At 47.9% G+C, this 21,725-nt stretch overlaps 1 pseudogene; it reads left to right on the plus strand.

Annotated features, from left to right (window-relative positions):
- Positions 1-9,435: 9,435 nt before the first annotated feature.
- Positions 9,436-12,483, plus strand: LOC149326953 (uncharacterized; annotated as a pseudogene).
- Positions 12,484-21,725: the final 9,242 nt, after the last annotated feature.

Genomic DNA, 21,725 nt, shown 5'->3' on the forward strand with positions numbered 1-21,725 from the left:
TGTTTTCCTTTGTCTTGGTGCGCAAGCAAGCGAACTGACGGGCTTAATGGCTTTTTCGGCGAAGCTGCCCGCGTGTAGTGTGTGATGTCGTCACCAGCGCACAGAAGCATCGGATCGACGTCACGCGCTCTTCTGTAAAAATACGGAACGGGATAAAGCGGGTTGTTCTCTCAATCACTTTGTTATAAGCAAAGGTAACGTAAGGAAGCATCTGGTGCAGCCATGCCCTTGGCGAGATATGCTGTAAATCGCGAGCAAAATTTGCAAGGAGCAAACTGCCACAACAGTCTTGTAGTTGGACGAGCTAGCGAGGGACGGCTACTCCCTTCTCGAGTAGCAGGTGTACGTTGCTAGCAGCGTTGCCCTCGTAGCCGTGGAAACAATCATTCGTCACGAGAACGAGGACACTGGACCGGGGTGTCACAGTTGCATCGTTGTCAACAAGTCGCAGAGCATTATCATCAGCCTTACTACGCCCACTGTTGGGCAGAGACCTCTCCCAAGTCTCTCCAATAAACCCTGTCCTTTCCCAGTGGCGGCCACCGTATCCCCGCAAACTTAATCTCATCCGTCTACCTAACTTCCTGCCGCCCCCTGCTACGTTTGCCTTCTCTTGAAATCCACTCCGTTACCCTTGAGGACCAGCGGTTATCTTGCCTTCGCACTACATGCCCTGCCCAAGCCCATTTTTTCCTATTGATTTCAATTAGGATGTCATTAACCCGCGTTTGTTCCCTCACCCACTCCACGCGCTTCTGATCTATTAACGTTACACCTATCATTTTTCTTTCCACAGCTGGCTTCGTTGTCCTTAACTTAAGCTGAACCCCCTTTGTTAGCCTGTATGTTTCTGCCCCGTAGGTGAGTACCGGTAAAATACAGATGTTGTATACTTTTCTCTTGAGGTATATTGGTAAACTGCCATTCATGAGCTGAGAGAACCTGCACTATAGGTTCCGCCCCAGTCTTATTCTTCTGATTACTTCCCTGTCATGCTCGCGACCAGCGGTCACTACCTGCCCTAAGTAGACACATTCTCTTAATACTTCCAGCGCCTAGCTCCCTACCAAATGCGAACTGCTATTCTCTTGCTAGGCGGTTGAACATTAGTTTGGTTTCCTGCATGTTAATTTTTAGCTTCACTGTTCTTCTCTGCCTGTCTAACTCATTTTTCATGCTTCTCTGCTCATGTCCTGGGTGACTTAGCTAGGCATAACCCATATACAAATCGCAAATTGCTTAGGAATGCTCCATTAACTCTTATCCTCAACTGTTCCCGTTTCAGGCCCCGAAATACCTGCTGTAACAAGGCGGCGAATAGCATTCGCGATACCTTTCTGATTAGAATGTTATTGCTAAATTTATGGAGGACTACAGTTATAAGTATCTGCAATCGTTATATTTACCAATATTTTCAGATAACTCTTCTTCTATACCCTGATTCCGCAATACCGGCATGACAGCTGGGGTTTCCACTGAGTCAAACACATTTCGCAATCAATTAAGGCTATATTTAGGGGTTGGATATATTTTGCGCATTTTTCTATCGCCCGATTGATAGCGTGAATATGGTCTAATGGCGTGTATCCTTTACGAAAGCCTGCCTGATAATTTTGTTGATTGGAGTCTAAGGTTGTCCTGACTCTATTAAGCGATTAGCTTAATAAATACCTTGCAAGCAACGGACAGTAAGATGATCGGCCTGTAATTCTTGAAGTCTTTGACGTCTCCTTTGTTATGAATTAAGATAATGTTAGCGTTCTTCCAAGCTCGTGGTACGCTCGAGGTCACAAGGCATTGCGTATACAGGGGGCTACTTTTTCTCGTGCAATCTTTCCTCCGTCTTTCAACAAATCTGCTGTTACCTGATCCTCACCAGCTGCTTTCCCCCTTTCCATTGTTCCTAAGGCTTTCTTTACTTCACCCTTCGTTACAGGCGCGATGTCCCATTGCTGTGCTTGACTGCCTCTCTCAGTTACTTTCTGATTATATCCGTTACTGTATAGATTTTTGTAGAACTCTTCGGCTACTTTAACTATCTTATCCATGTTGCAAATGACATTCTCCATTGCCATCTTTGTCTCTTAGCGCATACATCTGGTTTTTACCTATGCCTATTTTTGTCTTGACTGCTTTTAAGCTACCTCCGTTCTTGAGATCATGCTCGATTTTATACATGTTAAACTTCCTTATGTCAGCAAGCATGCGCTTATTTATTAAATTATTTGGCGTTTTTTAATGAGATCTTTAGTTTCTTGCGGTAGCTTCCTGGTATTCTGTCGAATCATCCTATAACATTCTTCTGCGGCGCACTACGTAACGATACCACTGAAACGTGAACCATCTGGTCAGTGCGCGCCACGGCCCGTTTCTTCGAGGACATGATCCGCCCTTCGTGCAGGCCAATGACAGCGCCGTTCCATTGCTGAAAGTCGCGACCGCGGATGAACTCCCTGGAACACTCACCGAGCACTACAAGTTCGCCGACGTACTCAAAACCACGGATATCGACACGAGCTATGCACGTGCCGGCGGGGATTGTCAGGCGACCCCGAGCAGTGCGAATGCTAGGCCCCGAATACTGCGTCAAAATTTCTTCAGTTACAGGGCAAGGGCAAAGCACATGACGCAATAATCGGCACCTGTATCCATCAAAGCGGTCCCGTCGACTCCGTCAATTGTAACACACAAATCGGAGGTAGCTCGTTGGATGCTGTCGCTACTCGCTGCCTGAGAAACATCGTCGCATGGTAGTGGCGTAGGAGGATCTTCCCAAATCCTCGAATCCAGAGGCCACTGGAATCAGTTTTGTCTGGCATGGACTGGGAGAACGGCGCCCGGAGTAGCTTGCAGCTTGACAGGGGCTTGGGGAGCGCTTACACCTCAGCGACGGGGATGGAGCCCCTCGGTTGCCTGAAGTGACGTGGTTCTGGCGTGACGAGAGATGAGATGCTATCCCATGTGGTCGTTCCCCGCCCTGTGGGCACTGGTCGTCCGGCGCGAAACCACGCAGGCCCACGCGGCGGTATGGGGATGCCCTGTATAGGTGGCCCGCCTCGCCGTAGTGATAGCAGTGGGGCCGACGATCCAGGGCGCACCACACAACACTCTCTCGCGGTTGCTGGTAGGCTGGCATATCGTGACCGCGAAAGAAGCTGGGTGGGATCACTACTGGCATCGCGGCGGTGGCATCGTACCCAAAGGCCTCACGTCGCATGGACGCATACGTGGGTCTTGCATCAAGCCTGCGACGAACCTCAGAAATTTTGTGCTGTTGTGCTGCCAGGCGTAGTTCGTCCCGAATGACTCCACACAGTGGGGCGAAAGATGGCGTATCGGACGGCATCCGGAAGGCCTGACCGAACCGACCGAACTGACCGAAGGCGCCCTCAACCTTGCTCCACGTTCATATGGCATTATGATTTCACAGCGCAAGCGATGACTGCCGGCGGCCAAGGACACGCAGCCGACACGTTACGCGAGCGACGCGGTCAGGAAAAGCGCAACTTGCAAACTTGCGCTGCTAAGTTCATTATGCCGAATGGCCGCGGCAATTGCATCAATGTAGCGCGTGCCTTGCCTGAACATTTGCAAAGAATTTGCAAGGTCATCGTGCATTAACATTATTGCATTATTGGAAATTATTCCAATAATCCGGGTTCAATATATCTGGGTTCAACTCTCAACAGCATGTCCTGAATGATCGTATCCATATAATGCAGTGACCCATTCTTGCATCTCATTCTGACCATATAAGAGATATGAGCGCCGAAACAATAATAGGTTTTCTTTTCTTCAAGCTTTGGCGAGCGCACATTTCTAGCCAATCGCGAACTCACGAGGAGTGCTCAGCATCAACATACTTTTCAGATCGGGTTCGTTAAGTATGCTGCGTTCCTCAGGGCCTATTGTGTTCGGATTAATTTCGAAAGTAAAAAGCACCCACAGGCCCAGCTGTTTGTCAAAATTCCCGAAAGGATGTCGCAACTCGCAGCCGTGATGTGATTCGCCATGACATTTGTGTGTCTCCTCGCACAGGGTTGGGCGGTGGACGCGCCAGCGCTCTAAAAACCACACCAGTAAAACCGCTGAGCCAGCGCTGTATGGGCGGCTGTGTGCAACAGAGCAGTGAAAAACGGGTTTTTTGATCAATTTTTTGGCCTCTGGTATGTCTCTTTCTATACTACGCACGGAAAGCAGCAGGCTACATTGCATTCGGACGCTCAGCACGGTGTTTGCCTCTTCCAGTCGGGACTGCAGAGGCTGATTTTCTTCCTAGTCATTTTTAGCCAGCATTCTGCACGCTTCAGTTAATGAGCGGTTCCTGGCTTTGTTTCTCCAGTTGCGGCGCTCATCATTCACTCAAAAAATCACTGTATGATGCCGCCGGTATGCAGCTCCGGTCCGAGAAAGCGCTGGCTGAGAACAGCGAGCATGCAGTCACATGCCGCCGGTTGTCGAGACGTTGGACACGTTTGCGAGAAGACAGCAGAATAATTACAGTGCGGTGGTCCACGAGTCAGCCATAGGCTAAAACTGACTGGAGTTGGAGTGAAAAACAAGAATTGAAAAAAAAAAATAAATACAAGAGATTTGACTTGTAACAGAAATACAAAACTGAATTGTTCAGCGTTCTGGGTGAAATGGGACAAGAGATAGAAAGGAGGGGGGACGGTATTAAATGAGTGCCGCAAGTGTCACTTCTGTTATTCCCCGTCGCTGTCCTCCTCTGCACAGAACGCTGAATGTTTCGAAGATGGCGCACCGTCAAGCCTCGGACGTTGTTGGCCTGAGCGATTTATGCGATATTCATCAAGAAAAATCATTTCTCCAAAGTATTTGTGTGTTTTGTCCGGCTAAATCTAAGCATACCCTACGCTTTTTCTCTTCGACGTAATCAAAACGCAGGTTAGCTTTTTGGCGTGCACAAGCAAGCAGCTGCAGTTTAAATTTTCGATATTAACGACACACTAACGAATGTGGCATTTTGATGTTACGACATACATATGTCTCTCCACCTGTCAGCTAATATTATTGCACTGATATTATTGTTACTAGTTTCAAAAGGCAGTTGGTGTTTTTGCGGGACAGTACATACGCCTAAATGAACGAAAAATGATCAATGAGTGGCCCTGGCAAAAAGCTTCCCCTTCCGCTTGTTTCCTAATAAAATTATTGAAGTAGTACAGTTGCTAGCAGCGTTTTAGAGCGCAGCTCTTTGGCGTCCGTTCCTGGGTTTCGCGTCGTCGTCGGCGTCGGCGTCGGCGTCGGCCTCGTAACCAGCTCCGCCCCCAATATAACGCTTTTCAATTGGTCGAAATGCTCGTGACGTCACAGTGCGCGAATTTCAAATGGGGCCAATTGTACTTTGGCTAGTAACCATGCAACCAATCAAAGGGATCGTATAGTGATGCTGCAACTAAGTTGGACTGAGTTTAGTTAATTGCTAAATTAATCAATTAGCCTAATTAATATAGAGGAGAATGAAGAGGTCAGAAGAAAAGAAAAGAAAAGAAAGACGCGCGCCGCAGCGACAACACCGTCCGCGGAAGGAGACGCTGCTGAAAAAAAACAGATAAGTACGAAGCCGCGTTCCCTCCACCACCACGCACTTCCCCACTCAGTAAGACGTTGCTCGTTTCATATACGTTGTGTCGAACATCCTAGACAGTTCCAACAATTGACAGGTTATTGACAGAACACGATGGATAGAAATACAAGAATATAAATATGAAATAGCCTAATTAACCTTTCTAGTTAGACCGCATAAATCAATAAAACCGAGAACGAAATTGGTCGAGTTGGGGAATCGAACCAGGGTCTCCGGAGTGCGATACGAGCACGCTAGCCACTCCGTAATGCCAGCTGAATGGTTTGGAATGAACAAAGGCGCGTCTAGCTAATACGGCGTCTTCGTTCACTCCCATCTTCCCCCTTTCCCTTACGGCGAGGTGCAGGTGTCCACCCAGATATGCGAGAGAGATACATCTCCTTTCCTCAAAAAATAAATTTACCGTCCAGCAAGGCGTACAGCCGAATTGGCGATGGCGTTCTGTGGACTCCCTGGCAGCGTTGCAAGACGCTGTCGCGTTCCACTCTTACAGGCGAAGCTTAACATGTTAACCACACATCAGTAACACACGCAGACAGCCAATGGACGCGTCATTCGCTGGCAGCACTTGATTCATCATTCACAACCACATTCTTAACGTACGCTCCCTTGCCGCACATGCCAAGGACGTACACCACGATCACATTCTGCGTCATTCCTCTGTACTTTGCTTTGGTGAAACCTGGATGGATCCCGAAGAGCCTCTCGAAATCATAGATTTCCTATACTGCTGTGGTGCTCGCAGAGACCACAACAGAGCGGCGGGAGTCGCTGTCTACTTGCGCACAGGTCTCTCTGCAATACCAGTCGAAATGTTTGGCACGTCACATGAAGTTGCCGAACTGTGCGCCGCAAAGTTGCCCAACGGCTTGCTGGTAGTAGCTGCCTACTTCGCCCCTACCGCACTCACGAAAGACGTCGTGCACTTCCTGCAACTCGCATTAACCGTCCATCGATCCACACCGATGTTAGTAGTGGGGGACTTTAATGTTGACATAAAGACAAACAGCAATTTCCTAACACTTATGCGGGAGAACATCCCGTTCCTCTCGCTCGTAACGCGTCCCACGGCTGTGACAACCTCGCGAGGCACTTGTATAGATCTCGTCTTTGTTAATCAAGCATTGGTGTACCAAGTCGAACATATATCAGTCTATTTCTCCGACCACAAAGCTTCCTTCATGACTGTCAAGAACTGTTAGTGGAGTCTTTGTTAAAGGAATACGTGTGAAAAATAAAAAAAAAAATCTGTGATAGCGCATACATGTGTTGCTCGATTTCTTTGCCTCAATCTATCGAAAAGGTGAAACAGCTTATTTGCTGCGCTCAAATTTCGCATTAGGAAGTAACGTAATCGTCGGTAATTTTTTAAGATCATTATGAAAAACTCAGGCGCTAACAAAAACGACACAGAGGGGACAGAGAGTTTTGAAATGACACCTTTGCAGCACTTTCTGGCGACTGTCTTTGGTTTCAAAGAAAATTATCTAATGACGACGAAGGGACGTGACACAAGGAAACGCGTTACTTGATCCGCGTTGTTAACCGCCGTGCCAAAGAGAGTGGGCCCACCGATGTACAGGCAGGACAATTAGGTTAAAGCGGCGTCCATCTTTCAGGGAGCCAGAAGCATCTCATCCGCGCTCGGGTGCACCTACATCGCTATCAAAGTTGGCGCCTGCTTTGACGGCCGCAGCAGCCGGTTTCCAAACAGTTCTGACCTGGCAACTCTGCGTTCCGCGGCCGTCGTCGCCGCTCCTCTTCCTCTGAGAAATTACGCCGCTGGCTGCCGAGAGATGGCGACAGCGACGTTGGGGCATCCGCAGCAGCCCGGATAGCAACGTGTCACGTGCTGTTGCTGTGTCGATGTTACGTGGGCTTTTTTGCAGTGTGCAAGGTGTTCCTTGCGCTTTTCTGTGTTTTCGGATGCCGCAGGAATACAGCATTGCACGAAGTAATAAGTGACAGCTTCGATTTATCCCTCCAGCGATCGCTGCGTAGTGTTGAGCTGCATTGGGGCTTGCGAAATATAGCGACGGCACAAAAAACTGCGCTTACCACGCGTCAATACTACAACAGTAATATGAGATGTGCACGCGTGCTTTCTGGACTGCAAATGCTCCTTTTTGTATTATTTTCAATAAAAGAAAACCACTACCGCCAATACTAATTGCTTCCCTGCCTAGCTCGTCTGCGTAGTACGTTGGATTGGCTCCTGCGCAGTATTTTTTTCTTACAACACACACTAATTGTGGAATTTTGTGATAAAATAGAAACAGAAGCTTTACCTATTGGAATGATGGCTACTTTAAAGAGAGCTAAACCGAATGATACAAAGCCTATATTAGTTTCCATTGTTGTCAACTCAATCGTTGTGTCCCTCTCTTGCATCGGAAACCGCAAAACTCCTATTCAGCCGCATTGAGGCCTGTGAAAAATAACGACAGCACCAGAAACTGTGTTTATTACGCGTCATTAAGGCAATAATATTAAATGTGCGCGTGTATTTTTCGTCTGGGGTGCTAATTTCTTCCCTGGTTAGCTTGTCTGTGTGCTATGTTACATGTGCTCCAGGGAAGTATTTTTTTTTGCAGTGTGTAGGCTAATTGTGCAATTCTTTGATAACATAAAAAGACAAGCTTTACCTATTGTGACCATTACTTTGGGGTGAGCAAAACCGAAAGATAGAACGCGTATGTTTGTTTTCCTTGTTTTTCAAGTTAGAAAAAAAATTGTTTGCACGACGCGCTGAATCATTGAATGCAACAGCTGATACCGAAATTGTTCTCCTTACGGATCCCAGTGGCATACTGCTGCGCACCATCGTGCCGGTTGGACAGTAAAAAGAAGGGAGCCCGGCGTTTCTTTTCATGAGATCCCCGTCGAGCTGCGCAGCGTGAGCAATGGCTGAAAGCAATTCGAAGAGATGACAGGGTACCTAATTGCACTTCCAAGTATTCAAGGGTATGCAGCCAACATTTCAAAATCTCTGACTTCGCAGAGGGCAAAAGGCGCCGTCAGAAAAGGTGAGTTGTACCATCAGTGTTCAGTGACTACCTGTCGTACTTGCAACTTCGAGTATTGAAGGAGAGGCACAGTGTAAGCGGAAGAAAAAGAGCAGCTTTTCAGGCCCACCATAGCCAAGTTGAGCCAGCGAAAAAACTCCTGAAGCATGACAAAAGCACGAACGTGGAAATGCCGACGTCTGATGCTGACAGTGAGGTCTCTGAAGCCGCTCCAACTACAGGTGTCAACTATTTTGAAGTGACGCAACACCAATCAAGAGCCATGTGTACAAAGCAAGAACAAGAACTCGTCCGCGCCGACAAAACAACGCAAGATTACATCACATCTTCCAACTGGCTGGCAGTGGAAAGAATAAAGTGGAAGGGAAAGGAGAGTGACCTAAAAAAGCAAATAGAGAAGCTTTGCACCATGGTAGATAAATATAAAATGGAGCTGAATAGGCTTAAAGAAGACTAATTTTGGGGATATAACTTATATCCGGGAACAAGCGGAAGAAAAAAAACATTGCTGCAGTTTTCCTGCTGAACCAAGTTGTCAATTTCAAGAGAAAAATGCCAACATGGTCGGAAGATGTAGTGCGACACTGCATTGTACTTAGGCATCTTTCTACAAAGGCCTATGAGCATGCGCGAAAGGAAAAGTTGTTGAAGCTTCCAAGCAGGAGCACACTACAAAACTTCATTGGAAGTACCTCCGTAGAGACAGGTTTAAGTCGCTTGGTACAAGCCCGGCTGAAATCAGAGCTTGAAAAGCTTGAATCTCCGCAGTCCAGAGTATGTTCTCTCATCGTCGACGAGATGCGAATAAAGCCATGTTTACAGTACAACAAGCAGCAAGATAGCTTCGTAGGCCATGTGGACATGGATGTGGCCACCGATCTTGACAGTCTGCCGGTACTGGCAAATTCCTTGCTTTGTTTTGTAATTAACGGCCTGTCTACTTCATAGAGAATACCAGCATCGTACTTTTTTACGAAAGGACTGAATGGCGCACAGCTTTCCAAATTGATGCGATATGTTCTCACTAAGGTTGAAGTGGCAGGCTTCAAGGTGGTGTGCCTTGTGAGCGACAACCATAATGTAAACGTGAGTGCCATGAAGGACCTCTGCGGCGGATTCCCCACGTACAGGATACAGCATCCGTGTAATCCCAATCGGCTGCTTTTTTTAAACTTTGATTATTGCCACGTCTTAAAACATCCGCTCTCAGTTCCTTGCACGCGACCTTGGAAAGAAAGGAGAGGTTTCGTCATCTCACTTGAAGAAACTCTACGAGATGCCGAAAGATTGGATTTATAACCTGTGAGGAGTCTAACCAGTAAACATGTTTTTCCGAGCAATATTGAAAAAAATGAACGCCAAACGAGCTTTCGAAGTTTTTTTACCAGGCGTTACATCTGCTCTGGAGTTTTTGAAAGAGCACGCAGGACAGAGCTGCATACATCATTTGCCTATGCGGGACCAACAATGCTGTTTATGAAGAACATCCATCGGTGGTTCCTACTGCACGACACCAGCAACAAGTACGAACATATTGAGCAAAATTTCCCTGACGTCAGGCAATTTGACGACAAAAATGATTCTAGGCTGGAATGGTTGGAAGTTACATTTCCGCTATACGAGGTCTGTTAGAAAAGTATCCGACTTTAATTTGTTTTACGAACACCAGATGGATTTGAAACAATCACGCTTGCACCAGGCTACCTTGAGCCTTCGTGCGCATGCACAAATTTTTTCTCGCCTGCCGATAGCGTCAGTCACTGGCACGCAGCGTTTGAGTGAGGCAGTGCGCAGTGCTCTCGTCGGTTTTTTATTGCAAGGAAAATGGCGCAGCGACAGGAGCAGCGCTACTGCATCACATTTTGCCAGAAACTAGGCAACAGCCAAGTGGAAACCATTAGGAATATTCAGACGGCTTTCGGTGACAATGCTTTGAGCAGGACACAGATTAAGCAGTGGTAAAATTGGTTGAAAGACGGCCGCACATCGGTGCACAGAGAGCCACGCTCCGGTCGGCCGTCAACATGCCGAAATGACCAGGTCATTGCCGAAGTGAACGCTGTAGTGACGCGGGACCATCGTGTCGCTGTCCGAGAACTTGTGGAAGGGGTGGGCATCACCAATTTTTCTGAACGTTCCATTATCACTGAAACTTTGGCCATGGAGAAAGATGCGGCGAAGCTGCTCACGGTGGAGCAAAAGCAGCTTCGTGTTGAAGTCTCACAGGATGTGCTGGATTCCACAAACAGTGACCCCGACTTCATCAACACCATAATCGCTGGCGACGAGTCTTGGGTGTACAGGTACGATCCGGAAACCAAATCCCAGTCGTCACAATGGCAGCATTCCACGTCACCAAGACCAAAGAAGGCCCGCCAAGTGCGCAGCAATGTCAGAGTGATGCTGACTGCTTTCTTTGACTCCTTCTGTGTGGCACACCATGTGTACGCACCCCACAAAGTAAACATTGACTAGAAGAATACTTCTGGGATGTCCTCCGTCGCCTGCGTGGTGATATGCGGCGAAAGAGGCCAAAGTTGAGGTCAACAGGAAATTGGCGCATCCATCACGACAATGCTCCTGCACATTCCTCGCACTAAATTCACACTTTTTTCGCGAAGAACCTGACTGCTGTTGTTCAACAGACTACTTACTCTCCTGATATGGCCTCCTGTGACTTCTGGCTGTTTCCCAAAATCAAGAGGCCATTGGAAGGAGCGCGATTTCAGACAAGAGAGGACATTATGGCTGCAACGACAGCTGAGCTAAACTCCATTCCGAAAAGGGCCTTTTCGGAATACTTCCAACAATGGCAGCACCACTGGAAGAACTATGTGGAGTCCCAAGGAGCCTACTTTGAAGATGATTAGGTTTCCAAAGCTCCAGTTATGCCAGTTGTTTTTCTTCGGCAAAAGGTCGGATACTTTTCTAACAGACCTCGTATATCGACCAACTGAAGAAAGATGCAACTAATCCTCGTGCCTTTTTCACAGCCGAAACGTACGAGGCCCCTCTGCTCACAACATATTCAACCGCTTGCTGCATTCGCTATCTGTAAGCTGAGGAAAAGTTCTGTTTTGTACTAACGCGGAAATTCAGCAGTGACCCAATTGAAGCGCTGTTTGGAACCCTGAGGCGGTCACCGGGATGCAACGACCAACTTGACGTGCGGTCCGTACTCTCAGGACTAGAAAAAGTTTTGAAGACGGGAATTTCCGCGACATCTGAATACAGCAACGTGCTATATCACGAGAGTCACCACAGCACTGTACCTAAGACTTCAGGGCTATGTGCACTTGGGAGGAGCGATGAGCTTCCAGAGGCTGCTTTGGAAGTCTTGGGACGCTTAGACGTTCAGCATGTCCCTGCTACTCTAACTACATTGAAGCTTTCGGTCACGTTCTATGTAGGTGGCTACATCGCTCGTGTGAGAAGTGAACAAACGTAATGTGAGCAGTGCTGTTTACCAAGCCACCCACTTGGAACCCACTCGAGCCGTTCACTCGAGAACAGGACCGTGGTGGCCTGCTTTACCCATCTGACGAACTACTCTATGTCTTAGACACGCTGCGGCTGTTTGTGAAGACAAGCTTAAATGAAAACCCCCGACTTGAAAATCCATTGAAAAACCTGACCGATGCAGCTGTTTCAGCCATCTGTTACCCAAGGTTGCTGAAGTGCCCTGTCAGTGACGGCAGTCACCGAGAACATTTTTCTCTACTTGTGGCAAGTAGATTCATCAGACCACTGCTGGTGAACTACGCCTCCTCGATAACAGACAAGAATGATTTGTATAAGCCGCTGTTTCGGCAGTAGCAACTCTCACGAAAAGTCATGAAGCTGTAAAAGTAGCTGCTCTTGTAGCACAGCTGCTGTTGTGAAATGTTTAAATAAATGTTGACGCCTTTCTTCTTAAATTTTGCGTTAGCGCAGCGTAGACTAGCATTTTAACTGTTCTATAACCATTTACGCTAGCGGAGCAGTCATGCAGTTTTTCGAGCTATGCCCACGTATCTTCGAACTGCCTCACATAACATGTCATAGCGTTGGTGTTACTAACAACTAACGTAATCACTTGTTATGCTTAGAGAATGTCAGCTTTACGAGCAAATATAACGAGTTTCTACGATTCATGCTTAGTAGCCGCTATCCCGCGAGCGAATAACAGCGCTCCCATCCTCGCGCCGGCAGTCGCACCAGTGCGCCTCGACACCTACGTCAGTGGCGCCCTCAGGGGCAGGAGCGGCAGCGCCGCGCAACTTTACCCGACGGCGCCGCTGTATAGTTCGTGCGGCGCGTTGACAGCGACAGAAAGTATAAAGGAGGCTATGCTCTTTCTCGGCCATCCGGAGTGCCCCGAGCCGCTGTTGTGATTGTACTTCTGGCCACGTGGACCCGATCAAGCAGCAACCGTGAACAGTCTACAGGGTCGACAACCTCCAGACGGCGGCGGTGCAGTGTGGTGCTTGTGATGCCCCCCCCCCCCCCCCCCCCTCGTAGCTTAAGTGGATTAGTGCAGCGGACTTTGAGCGGTGGTGACCACGGCAGCGGCGGCGAAGGCCGGAGATGCGCAGGGGCCTTTGACAGGGGCAACCACAGCGGAAGCGGAGGCGACGTGGCGGCGCCATCAGGCCGAAAGTCGTCGAAGGACGGAGGGGTGCTACGCACAGTCACGCTGGCTGTTAATTGAAGACGGCTGTGTCATTTAAAAAGGTCTCGTGTTCTGGACATCCGGCGGGGAAGCACGTTCGTTCACCTGCTGGTAGACTGCAGGGATATTCCTTACCAGCCGTGTTGGATTAGTCAGCATCTCCCCCTTTCCATCGACCGAGCTACGAGAGAGCGGAACAGCCCGCGCCGCCCCTGCCGTGGGTGGTAACACCAGCGTCCACTTCGGTCCATCCGATTGGAAAGTGCTCTTCGAACTTTATTCCCCATCCATAGATCTGGGGAATCCGAACCCTATTTAACTCTGCTGTGAGTGTGGCCGAGAGAAGCCTGCTAACTCCTGTCGACTCCGGTTGACGAAGAAGTTGCCTTCCACTGAAAGTCATTCTCAGTCACCCTTTGTAAATAATGTAAATAAGTGTATAAAGTTTTCGTTGCCTTCCTCTTAACCCAATCTCCCATCCTCCTCGTCCCATCCCCGGTCCGGCCATGCTACCCGGGTCGCAACAACTGGTTGGCAGTGGTGAGATCGTCTGCGCGGTGTCCTGGCTCCGGTTTTGGTGAGTGCATTGCCTTCTGTGCTTGAGTATTGCCAGGCTTAGCATTTGTGCTGCTCTTCCTGGTAGTGTACGTTGATTGTAGTAGCCTGTTCGGATTTGAACCTTGCTTTGCACCAACATCCTTGAGAGACTAGCAATGACATTATTAGCGAGCACATAAGGACAGTCATGGACTGGCGAAAGCTGCGTAAGATGTACCTGATTTCCTTATCTGGGGAAATAGGCATTGATTTTGGGAAAACTATGAAGAAATTGCAGGTTGTCAGTGCGATAGAGGACCTAGGTTTTGAGGGTGAGGAGATAGTGGAGCACTGGGAGGAAATCACAAGAAAAGAGGAATTGGAGTTAGAGGAACAAAAGAGGAAAGATGAGGTGGAGCTAGAAAAGAAGCGACTAGAGGTGAAGCTAGCTGAAGCACAGGCAGAAGCAGCAAAAGAAGGCACGACCTCTGTTGTGAGCAGTCAGTCATCGAAGCCGCCCAAAATGAAAGACCTTATGTCGCCTTTCAAAATGGGCGAAGATATCGGGCTGTTCATTGTGAACTTTGAGCGCACGTGCGAAAACCAAAAATTTCTTTGCACCACTTGGCCGCAACACCTCTTGACGGTTCTGCCATGTGAGGCTGCCGACGTGCTTGCTCGGCTGACAAAGGCGGAGGCGGATGATTACGATAAAGTGAAGGCCACCTTGCTGAAAAGGTACCGCCTGTCAGCCGACGCCTTCCGTCGACGGTTCAGAACCACGGGGAAGCGGCCTTCTGAGTCATTCCCAGATTTTGCGTACTCTCTTAAGGCAAATCTGATCGAATGGCTTAAGGGCGCGGAGGTTTATGAGGAACGTGGGAAAGTTTTTTTCATTTCATTTATTTCATCCTTAAAGGCCCGAGGGCATTACATAAGGAGGGGGCTACAATTCATATAAAAGAAGCATAAAAAACACGCGCACAATGAACACACACAACAAACTTCGAACGCTAAAAAAATAAAGAAAAAGGATAAATTGTTTACATGTGATTTGAAAGCACACAAGGAAAAAAAAATCCGCTTCCGGCAGCCAGCACAGATGAAAATCAGTGATCAAAACGTGGTAAAAATGACAAGAAATTCACTCATTCAGAAGATGACGGGCCAGTTCAGTGCGAAAAGATTTTGAATCGTTGCATAAAACAATGTCGTTAAGTAGGGAATTCCAGAGTGTTATTGCATTGGGGAAAAATGAACTATTCATGGCTAATGTACGGGTCTTCATACCAGCTATGGGGTGGCTATGGCTGAGGCGACTTGAAGTTCTTATCGGGGATTTTAGAAGTGGGTGTCTTGAAGCTGGATGGTGGAAGAAGTGATGAAGCAGGCAAAGACGTGAAATTATGCGGCGTGATTCAAGTGATGGGAGGGAAAGAGAGCGTTTGAGTGCAGTGATACTAACTTCTTTGGAATATTCAGAGGTGATAAACCTGACGGCGCGATTTTGGATGGCCTCGATTTCGGCAGAAAGGTATGCTTGAGATGGATGCCAAATAGATGATGCGAATTCAAGTTTGGGGCGGACGAATGTTTGATAAGCCAGTTTTTTAACATCTATAGAGGCTGACTTCAGGTTTCGCCGGAGATAACCTAGGACACGAGAGGCATCGGAACATATCGTTTGGACGTGAGTTACCCAAGAGAGTGTCGATGTAAGATGCAAACCAAGGTACTTGTAGGATGTTGTTGGAGCAATCGGAACCGTGTTAATGCTGTAAGTGTGCTGGATTACAGTGCGCTTGCGAGAGGATGACAAGAGTTGACATTTTTCAAGGTTTAAGGGCATGAACCATCGGTTGCACCATGTAGCTATTGCATCAATGTCTTTTTGCAGGAGGTGACTGTCGGTGGGATGACGAATGGGGCTGTATATGACATAGTCGTCTGCAAATAGTCGTAGATTGGCGTTTATGTTAACTGGAAGATCGTTTATGTAAATTAGGAATAGCAATGGTGTTAAGCCTGCGCCCTGGGGGACGCCTGATGTAACATTAGTGAAGGATGAGTGGTAACCATTGCTTGAGGTAAATTGCATGCGTCCGTTAAGAAAAGTCTTAATCCAGGTGATAAGATTGTCAGGAATGCCTAGGGAAGAAAGTTTAGTGAGCAGGTGTGAGTGCGGAACACGGTCGAAGGCCTTTGAAAAATCTAAAAAGATGGCGTCGATTTGAAGGTTGTCGTCCATTAAGCGAAGGATGTCATGTGTGAATTCAGCCAATTGCGTTTCACAGGAGTAGTGTTTACGGAACCCGTGTTGGTGAGGATAAAAGAAGTTCACTGAATCCAGATGGTTCATTAGATTGGACGCTATAACATGTTCAAGTAATTTCGAAGGAATGCTCGTTAAAGAAATAGGGCGATTGTTAGAAGGATTTGTGCGGTCACCTTTCTTAAAGATTGGCATGATTTCGGCTATCTTCCAGTCGTCGGGGATTTCTCCGGATTCTAATGATTGTGTAAATATTAGGTGCAGCATCTGGCTTGAGACTAGACTAGTGTTTTTCAGGAGTTTACTGTTTATGTGGTCACAGCCAGATGATGAAGAAGTCTTAAGAGAAATGATTAGATTTTCTATTCCCGTCGCGGTGACTGTGATTTGAGGCATGGGCATTGTTGAGGTGGTAGGGGAAATATTCGGACTGCAAGCAGCAGAGGAGAAGACTGAACAAAAATATTTATTTAGAATTGTTGCGCACTCTTTACTGTCTATTGGATCACGATCAGCGTCTAAAAGTTCAATTCGGTTCGTTCGTAATTTAGGGGAAAGAATGCGCCAGAATTTATTCGGGTTGGATTTGAGGATAGAATGTAGATCGGTAGAAAAAACTTCTTTTTGGCGGAGGCTAATTTTTCCTTATATTCATTCGCGCATTGGTGGTACCTTCCCCACGCTGCGGGCCGGTTACGCAAGTTAGCAGTTCTATAAAGCCGTTTTTTCTTATTAACAAACCCTTTCAGTTCTCTGTTAAACCATTCGTTGTTAGAACCGGATTTTACGCAAAACGACGGAATGTGCTCATTTTTCAACGAAATGACAGTGGTCTTAAAAAGTTCCCAGTTGGTATTAACCGAGCGAGTTTGATAAGCAGTCTGGAAAAAGCTGTAAAATTCAGATAAAGCATGATTTATGGCATCGAAATTAGCTCTTTTGTAGTCGGTGGTTACTTTTTTTGATGAGGACCGTTTTATAATGGATAGAGAAAGACGGATGTGAAGTAGATTGTGATCGCTAATGCCTGGTAGAACGGTTATACCATTTACGTCGTCGGGGGAAGTTGTCAGGAGTATGTCAAGAATGTTGTTTTCTCTTGTTGGGCATGTAATGACTTGGTGTAGGTTGAGGTAAAGTGTTAAATCAAGGAATTGTTGTTTTGAACCGTTGGAAGAAGACCTATAGAGCACTGAGAGTAAGGGCCAGCTAATGTTCGGGAAGTTGAAGTCGCCAAATAAAAAGATAGGGGAGTTAGGAAATTTATTTTCGATGTTGTTTAAGGCAGGGCCAAGGGTGTCACAGAAGGATGAGTCACTATCCGGTGGCCTGTAGCAAATGCCGAGAACAATTTTCCTTGCCTTATCGTCCAGGCATACCCACATGAGTTCGAGGGTGTCGTCAGTGCTGATGTGAGACGATGATAATATGTTCTTAATAGCTATGAGGACGCCACCACCTTTCCTGTTTTTCCTATCGTGCCGGTATATTGTGTAGTGAAGATTAGGGGAAAAGATTTCGCTGTCTTTGACATCCTCTTTGAGCCAGGTTTCCGTTAGGAGCACAGTATCAGCGTCGATATCAGTAATGAAGCTCTCAAGTGCGTCACGTTTTGGGATGACGCTCAGGATATTCGTGAATGCAATATTAAGATCAAGGCATAGCGAAGGACGCCGGATGGGGACGGATGATAGTACCTGTTTTTTAGTGGGTCATGTCGTGGTTCCTGAAGCGCTCTCGGTGGGTGGTCGTATGTTACGTCGCGCGCTAGCTGCTGAGTTAGGGGTTTCCAATACGCTAGCAGTGGCAGGGTCGTAAAAATAACATTTATTGCCAACATAAAGCTTGTCAAAAGCAAGTTTAAACGCGCACTTCTGTGGTCGGATGAACTGAAGTAGCTTTGAACGTGCTTGGTGAGTAGGAAGTTCAAAGTCTTCTCTGATGGCGTAGTTTGTCCCCTTAAGGTTTCGCCCGCAGGACAGTATGGTCTCTTTGGTTTTGAACTGTGCGAATTTTACAACGATGGGGCGTTTCTTGTCATCGGAGTGACTTCCTACTCGGTGAGCACGTTCAATGCTGTCGCTGTCGAGATGAAGATCGAGGTGATCAGCACACAGGGTCACAATTTTTTCTCCGATTCTGCCCATGATTCGTTGTTTTTGTCATCGAGGCCTAAGAAAAGCAAGTTGTTGCGGCGCATTCCGTTCTTGGTGTCAATGTTAGCAGATTTCAAGACAGCGATTTCGCGGTGTATTTTGTCTGTTTCGTTTGAGGGTTTGCCAGGGTTCGGATGATGGTCTGATGATCCAAGTTTCTCTAGACGGTCACTTAAAGAGACTATTTGTTTTTCGTGCAAGGTTAGAGTGACCTTGAGGTGATCAACTACACAGCGGATTGCTTCAAAACTTTCTTCTAGCTGTTGCATGCGAGTGTCAACGGATAAGGGGTCGTTATTTGAGCCAGGACCGGGGTTTAGTTCGACGTCACCGGATAGTAACAGCATCAATTGCGACAGGCAAATGAAGGCTAGAGCGTCACTGAATATGCGAAAAACACTGCGCCACTTCGAGTCGTAGCGGCACGACACCAATACCAAAAAACGGTTGCTACTTTGATATGCTTTACAACGGTTTAGGTAACCAACCTGAAACGTCAGGAGTGCGGTGAACATCCTGCGTGGACCGGTGTCATGCCCCGTGTCGGCCAAGTGGGTCCGCTGTTTAAGTAGGGCAGCGTCACGTCCCGTGGTTTGTGACGTAACGAACAGGGGTAGTTGCCAGATGGGATTGCTGACTGTCGCCGAGACTGGAGTTCCGAGGGGAGGATGGGCATTGTCGGGTCCAAAGTTCCGGGCCGGTGCGGTACAGTTGTCGGATGGCAGCAGGAACCACGTACCAGCAGGTGACCAGTACGTCAGCGCCTGAATTGTCAGGAGTGCGGTGAACATTCTGCGTGGACCGGTGTCGTGCCCCGTGTCGGCCAAGTGGTTCCGCTGATTAAGTAGGGCAGCGTCACGTCCCGTGGTTGGTGACGTAACGAACAGGAGTAGTTGCCAGATGGGATTGCTGACTGTCGCCGAGACTGGCGTTCCGAGGGGAGGATGGGCATTGTCGGGTCCAAAGTACAGGGCCGATGCGGTACAGTTGTCGGATGGCAGCAGGAACCACGTACCAGCAGGTGACCAGTACGTCAGCGCCTGAAACGTCAGGAGTGCGGTGAACATTCTGCGTGGACCGGTGTCGTGCCCCGTGTCGGCCAAGTGGGTCCGCTGTTTAAGTAGGGCAGCGTCACGTCTCGTGGTTGGTGACGTAACGAACAGGGGTAGTTGCCAGATGGGATTGCTGACTGTCGCCGAGACTGGCGTTCCGAGGGGAGGATGGGCATTGTCGGGTCCAAAGTTCAGGGCCGGTGCGGTACAGTTGTCGGATGGCAGCAGGAACCACGTACCAGCAGGTGACCAGTACGTCAGCGCCTGAAACGTCAGGAGTGCGGTGAACACTCTGCGTGGACCGGTGTCGTGCCCCGTGTCGGCCAAGTGGGTCCGCTGTTTAAGTAGGGCAGCGTCACGTCTCGTGGTTGGTGACGTAACGAACAGGGGTAGTTGCCAGATGGGATTGCTGACTGTCGCCGAGACTGGCGTTTCGAGGGGAGGATGGGCATTGTCGGGTCCAAAGTTCAGGGCCGGTGCGGTACAGTTGTCGGATGGCAGCAGGAACCACGTGCCAGCAGGTGACCAGTACGTCAGCGCCTGAAACGTCAGGAGTGCGGTGAACATTCTGCGTGGACCGGTGTCGTGCCCCGTGTCGGCCAAGTGGGTCCGCTGTTTAAGTAGGGCAGCGTCACGTCTCGTGGTTGGTGACGTAACGAACAGGGGTAGTTGCCAGATGGGATTGCTGACTGTCGCCGAGACTGGCGTTCACAGGGGAGGATGGGCATTGTCGGGTCCAAAGTTCAGGGCCGGTGCGGTACAGTTGTCGGATGGCAGCAGGAACCACGTACCAGCAGGTGACCAGTACGTCAGCGCCTGAAACGTCAGGAGTGCGGTGAACATTCTGCGTGGACCGGTGTCGTGCCCCGTGTCGGCCAAGTGGGTCCGCTGTTTAAGTAGGGCAGCGTCACGTCTCGTGGTTGGTGACGTAACGAACAGGGGTAGTTGCCAGATGGGATTGCTGACTGTCGCCGAGACTGGCGTTCCGAGGGGAGGATGGGCATTCTCGGGTCCAAAGTTCAGGGCCGGTGCGGTACAGTTGTCGGATGTCAGCAGGAACCACGTACCAGCAGGTGACCAGTACGTCAGCGCCTGAAACGTCAGGAGTGCGGTGAACATTCTGCGTGGACCGGTGTCCACGCATATATATATATATATATATATATATATATATATATATATATATATATATATATATATATATATATAAGATGCGAAATTGAGAAACGCTTCGTTTATTGGGAGTCGACATTTCGGACAGAGCCTGTCCTTTTTCAAAAGGGCAGGCTCTGTCCGAAACGTCGACTCCCAATAAACGAAGCGTTTCTCAATTTCGCATCTTATTTTAAACTAGCAACCAAGTACGTTTACCTTACTGTGCTATATATATATATATATATATATATATATATATATACACACACATGGTCTGTTCTGAAAGTAGTAGGACTGATTTTTTAAACAAAATTTATTCATGTTAATACTACAAACGATTACCATTTTTCAAGGTAGCACCCTTCCGCACCTACACGCTGCTGCCTATGAGTTTTACATTTTTTGTACTCCTCCAGGAACGCCTGGACCGGAATGCTGTTTAGCTCCCTCGTCACGGCCTGTTGAACCATCTCTACCCATCCCTGATGTTTCCCCTCGAGCGTCGATTTTATTCTTGGGAATAGAAAAAAGTCTGGCGGGGCCAAGTCGAGGCTGTAGGGAGGCTGAGGCAGCGTTGCCACCTTGTGCTGGGCAAAAAATCGGGGTCCTCATCAACATGATGAAGAAGATCCTACCGGTTGGCCTTTTCCTCCTCTGACAACACTCTCGGCACCAACTTCGCGCACGCTTTCCTCATGGATAAGTTTTCTGTCACGATCTCAAAAACTTGTGTTTGAGGAATGCTGAAGTCATCAGCAAATCTCTGATACTCATTTTACGATCACTGTTAAGTAAATGTTTCACTCGCTACACATTTTCGTTGGTCTTGCTGGTCGAAGGGCGTCTGGAGCGGTTGTCTTCCTCCACTCTTTCCTTACCTTCTCGGAACAGCTTGTGCAACTCAAAAAACACCTGATCTACCCATTGAAGCGTCACCGTAGACCTCCTTCAATCAATCAATCAACCTTATTCAGCATTTTGTCCTGAACAACAGGAAAGAAATGCTGGGGTAGGAGCAAAAAGCCACAAACTCAGTAGCTTGACGAGGCTCCCACCCCTAACTGACAAGGCCAACAGACTGTCACGTTATTACATACATATACACACACACACACACACACACACACACACACACACACACACACACACACACACACACACACACACACATATATATATATATATATATATATATATATATATATATATATATATATATATATATATATATATATATATATATATATATATATATACATGTAGGA

The sequence above is a fragment of the Amblyomma mixtum genome, chromosome 10 (assembly GCF_055824585.1).
Source record: "Amblyomma mixtum isolate Tamu chromosome 10, ASM5582458v1, whole genome shotgun sequence".
In the NCBI taxonomy this organism is placed as follows: domain Eukaryota; kingdom Metazoa; phylum Arthropoda; class Arachnida; order Ixodida; family Ixodidae; genus Amblyomma; species Amblyomma mixtum.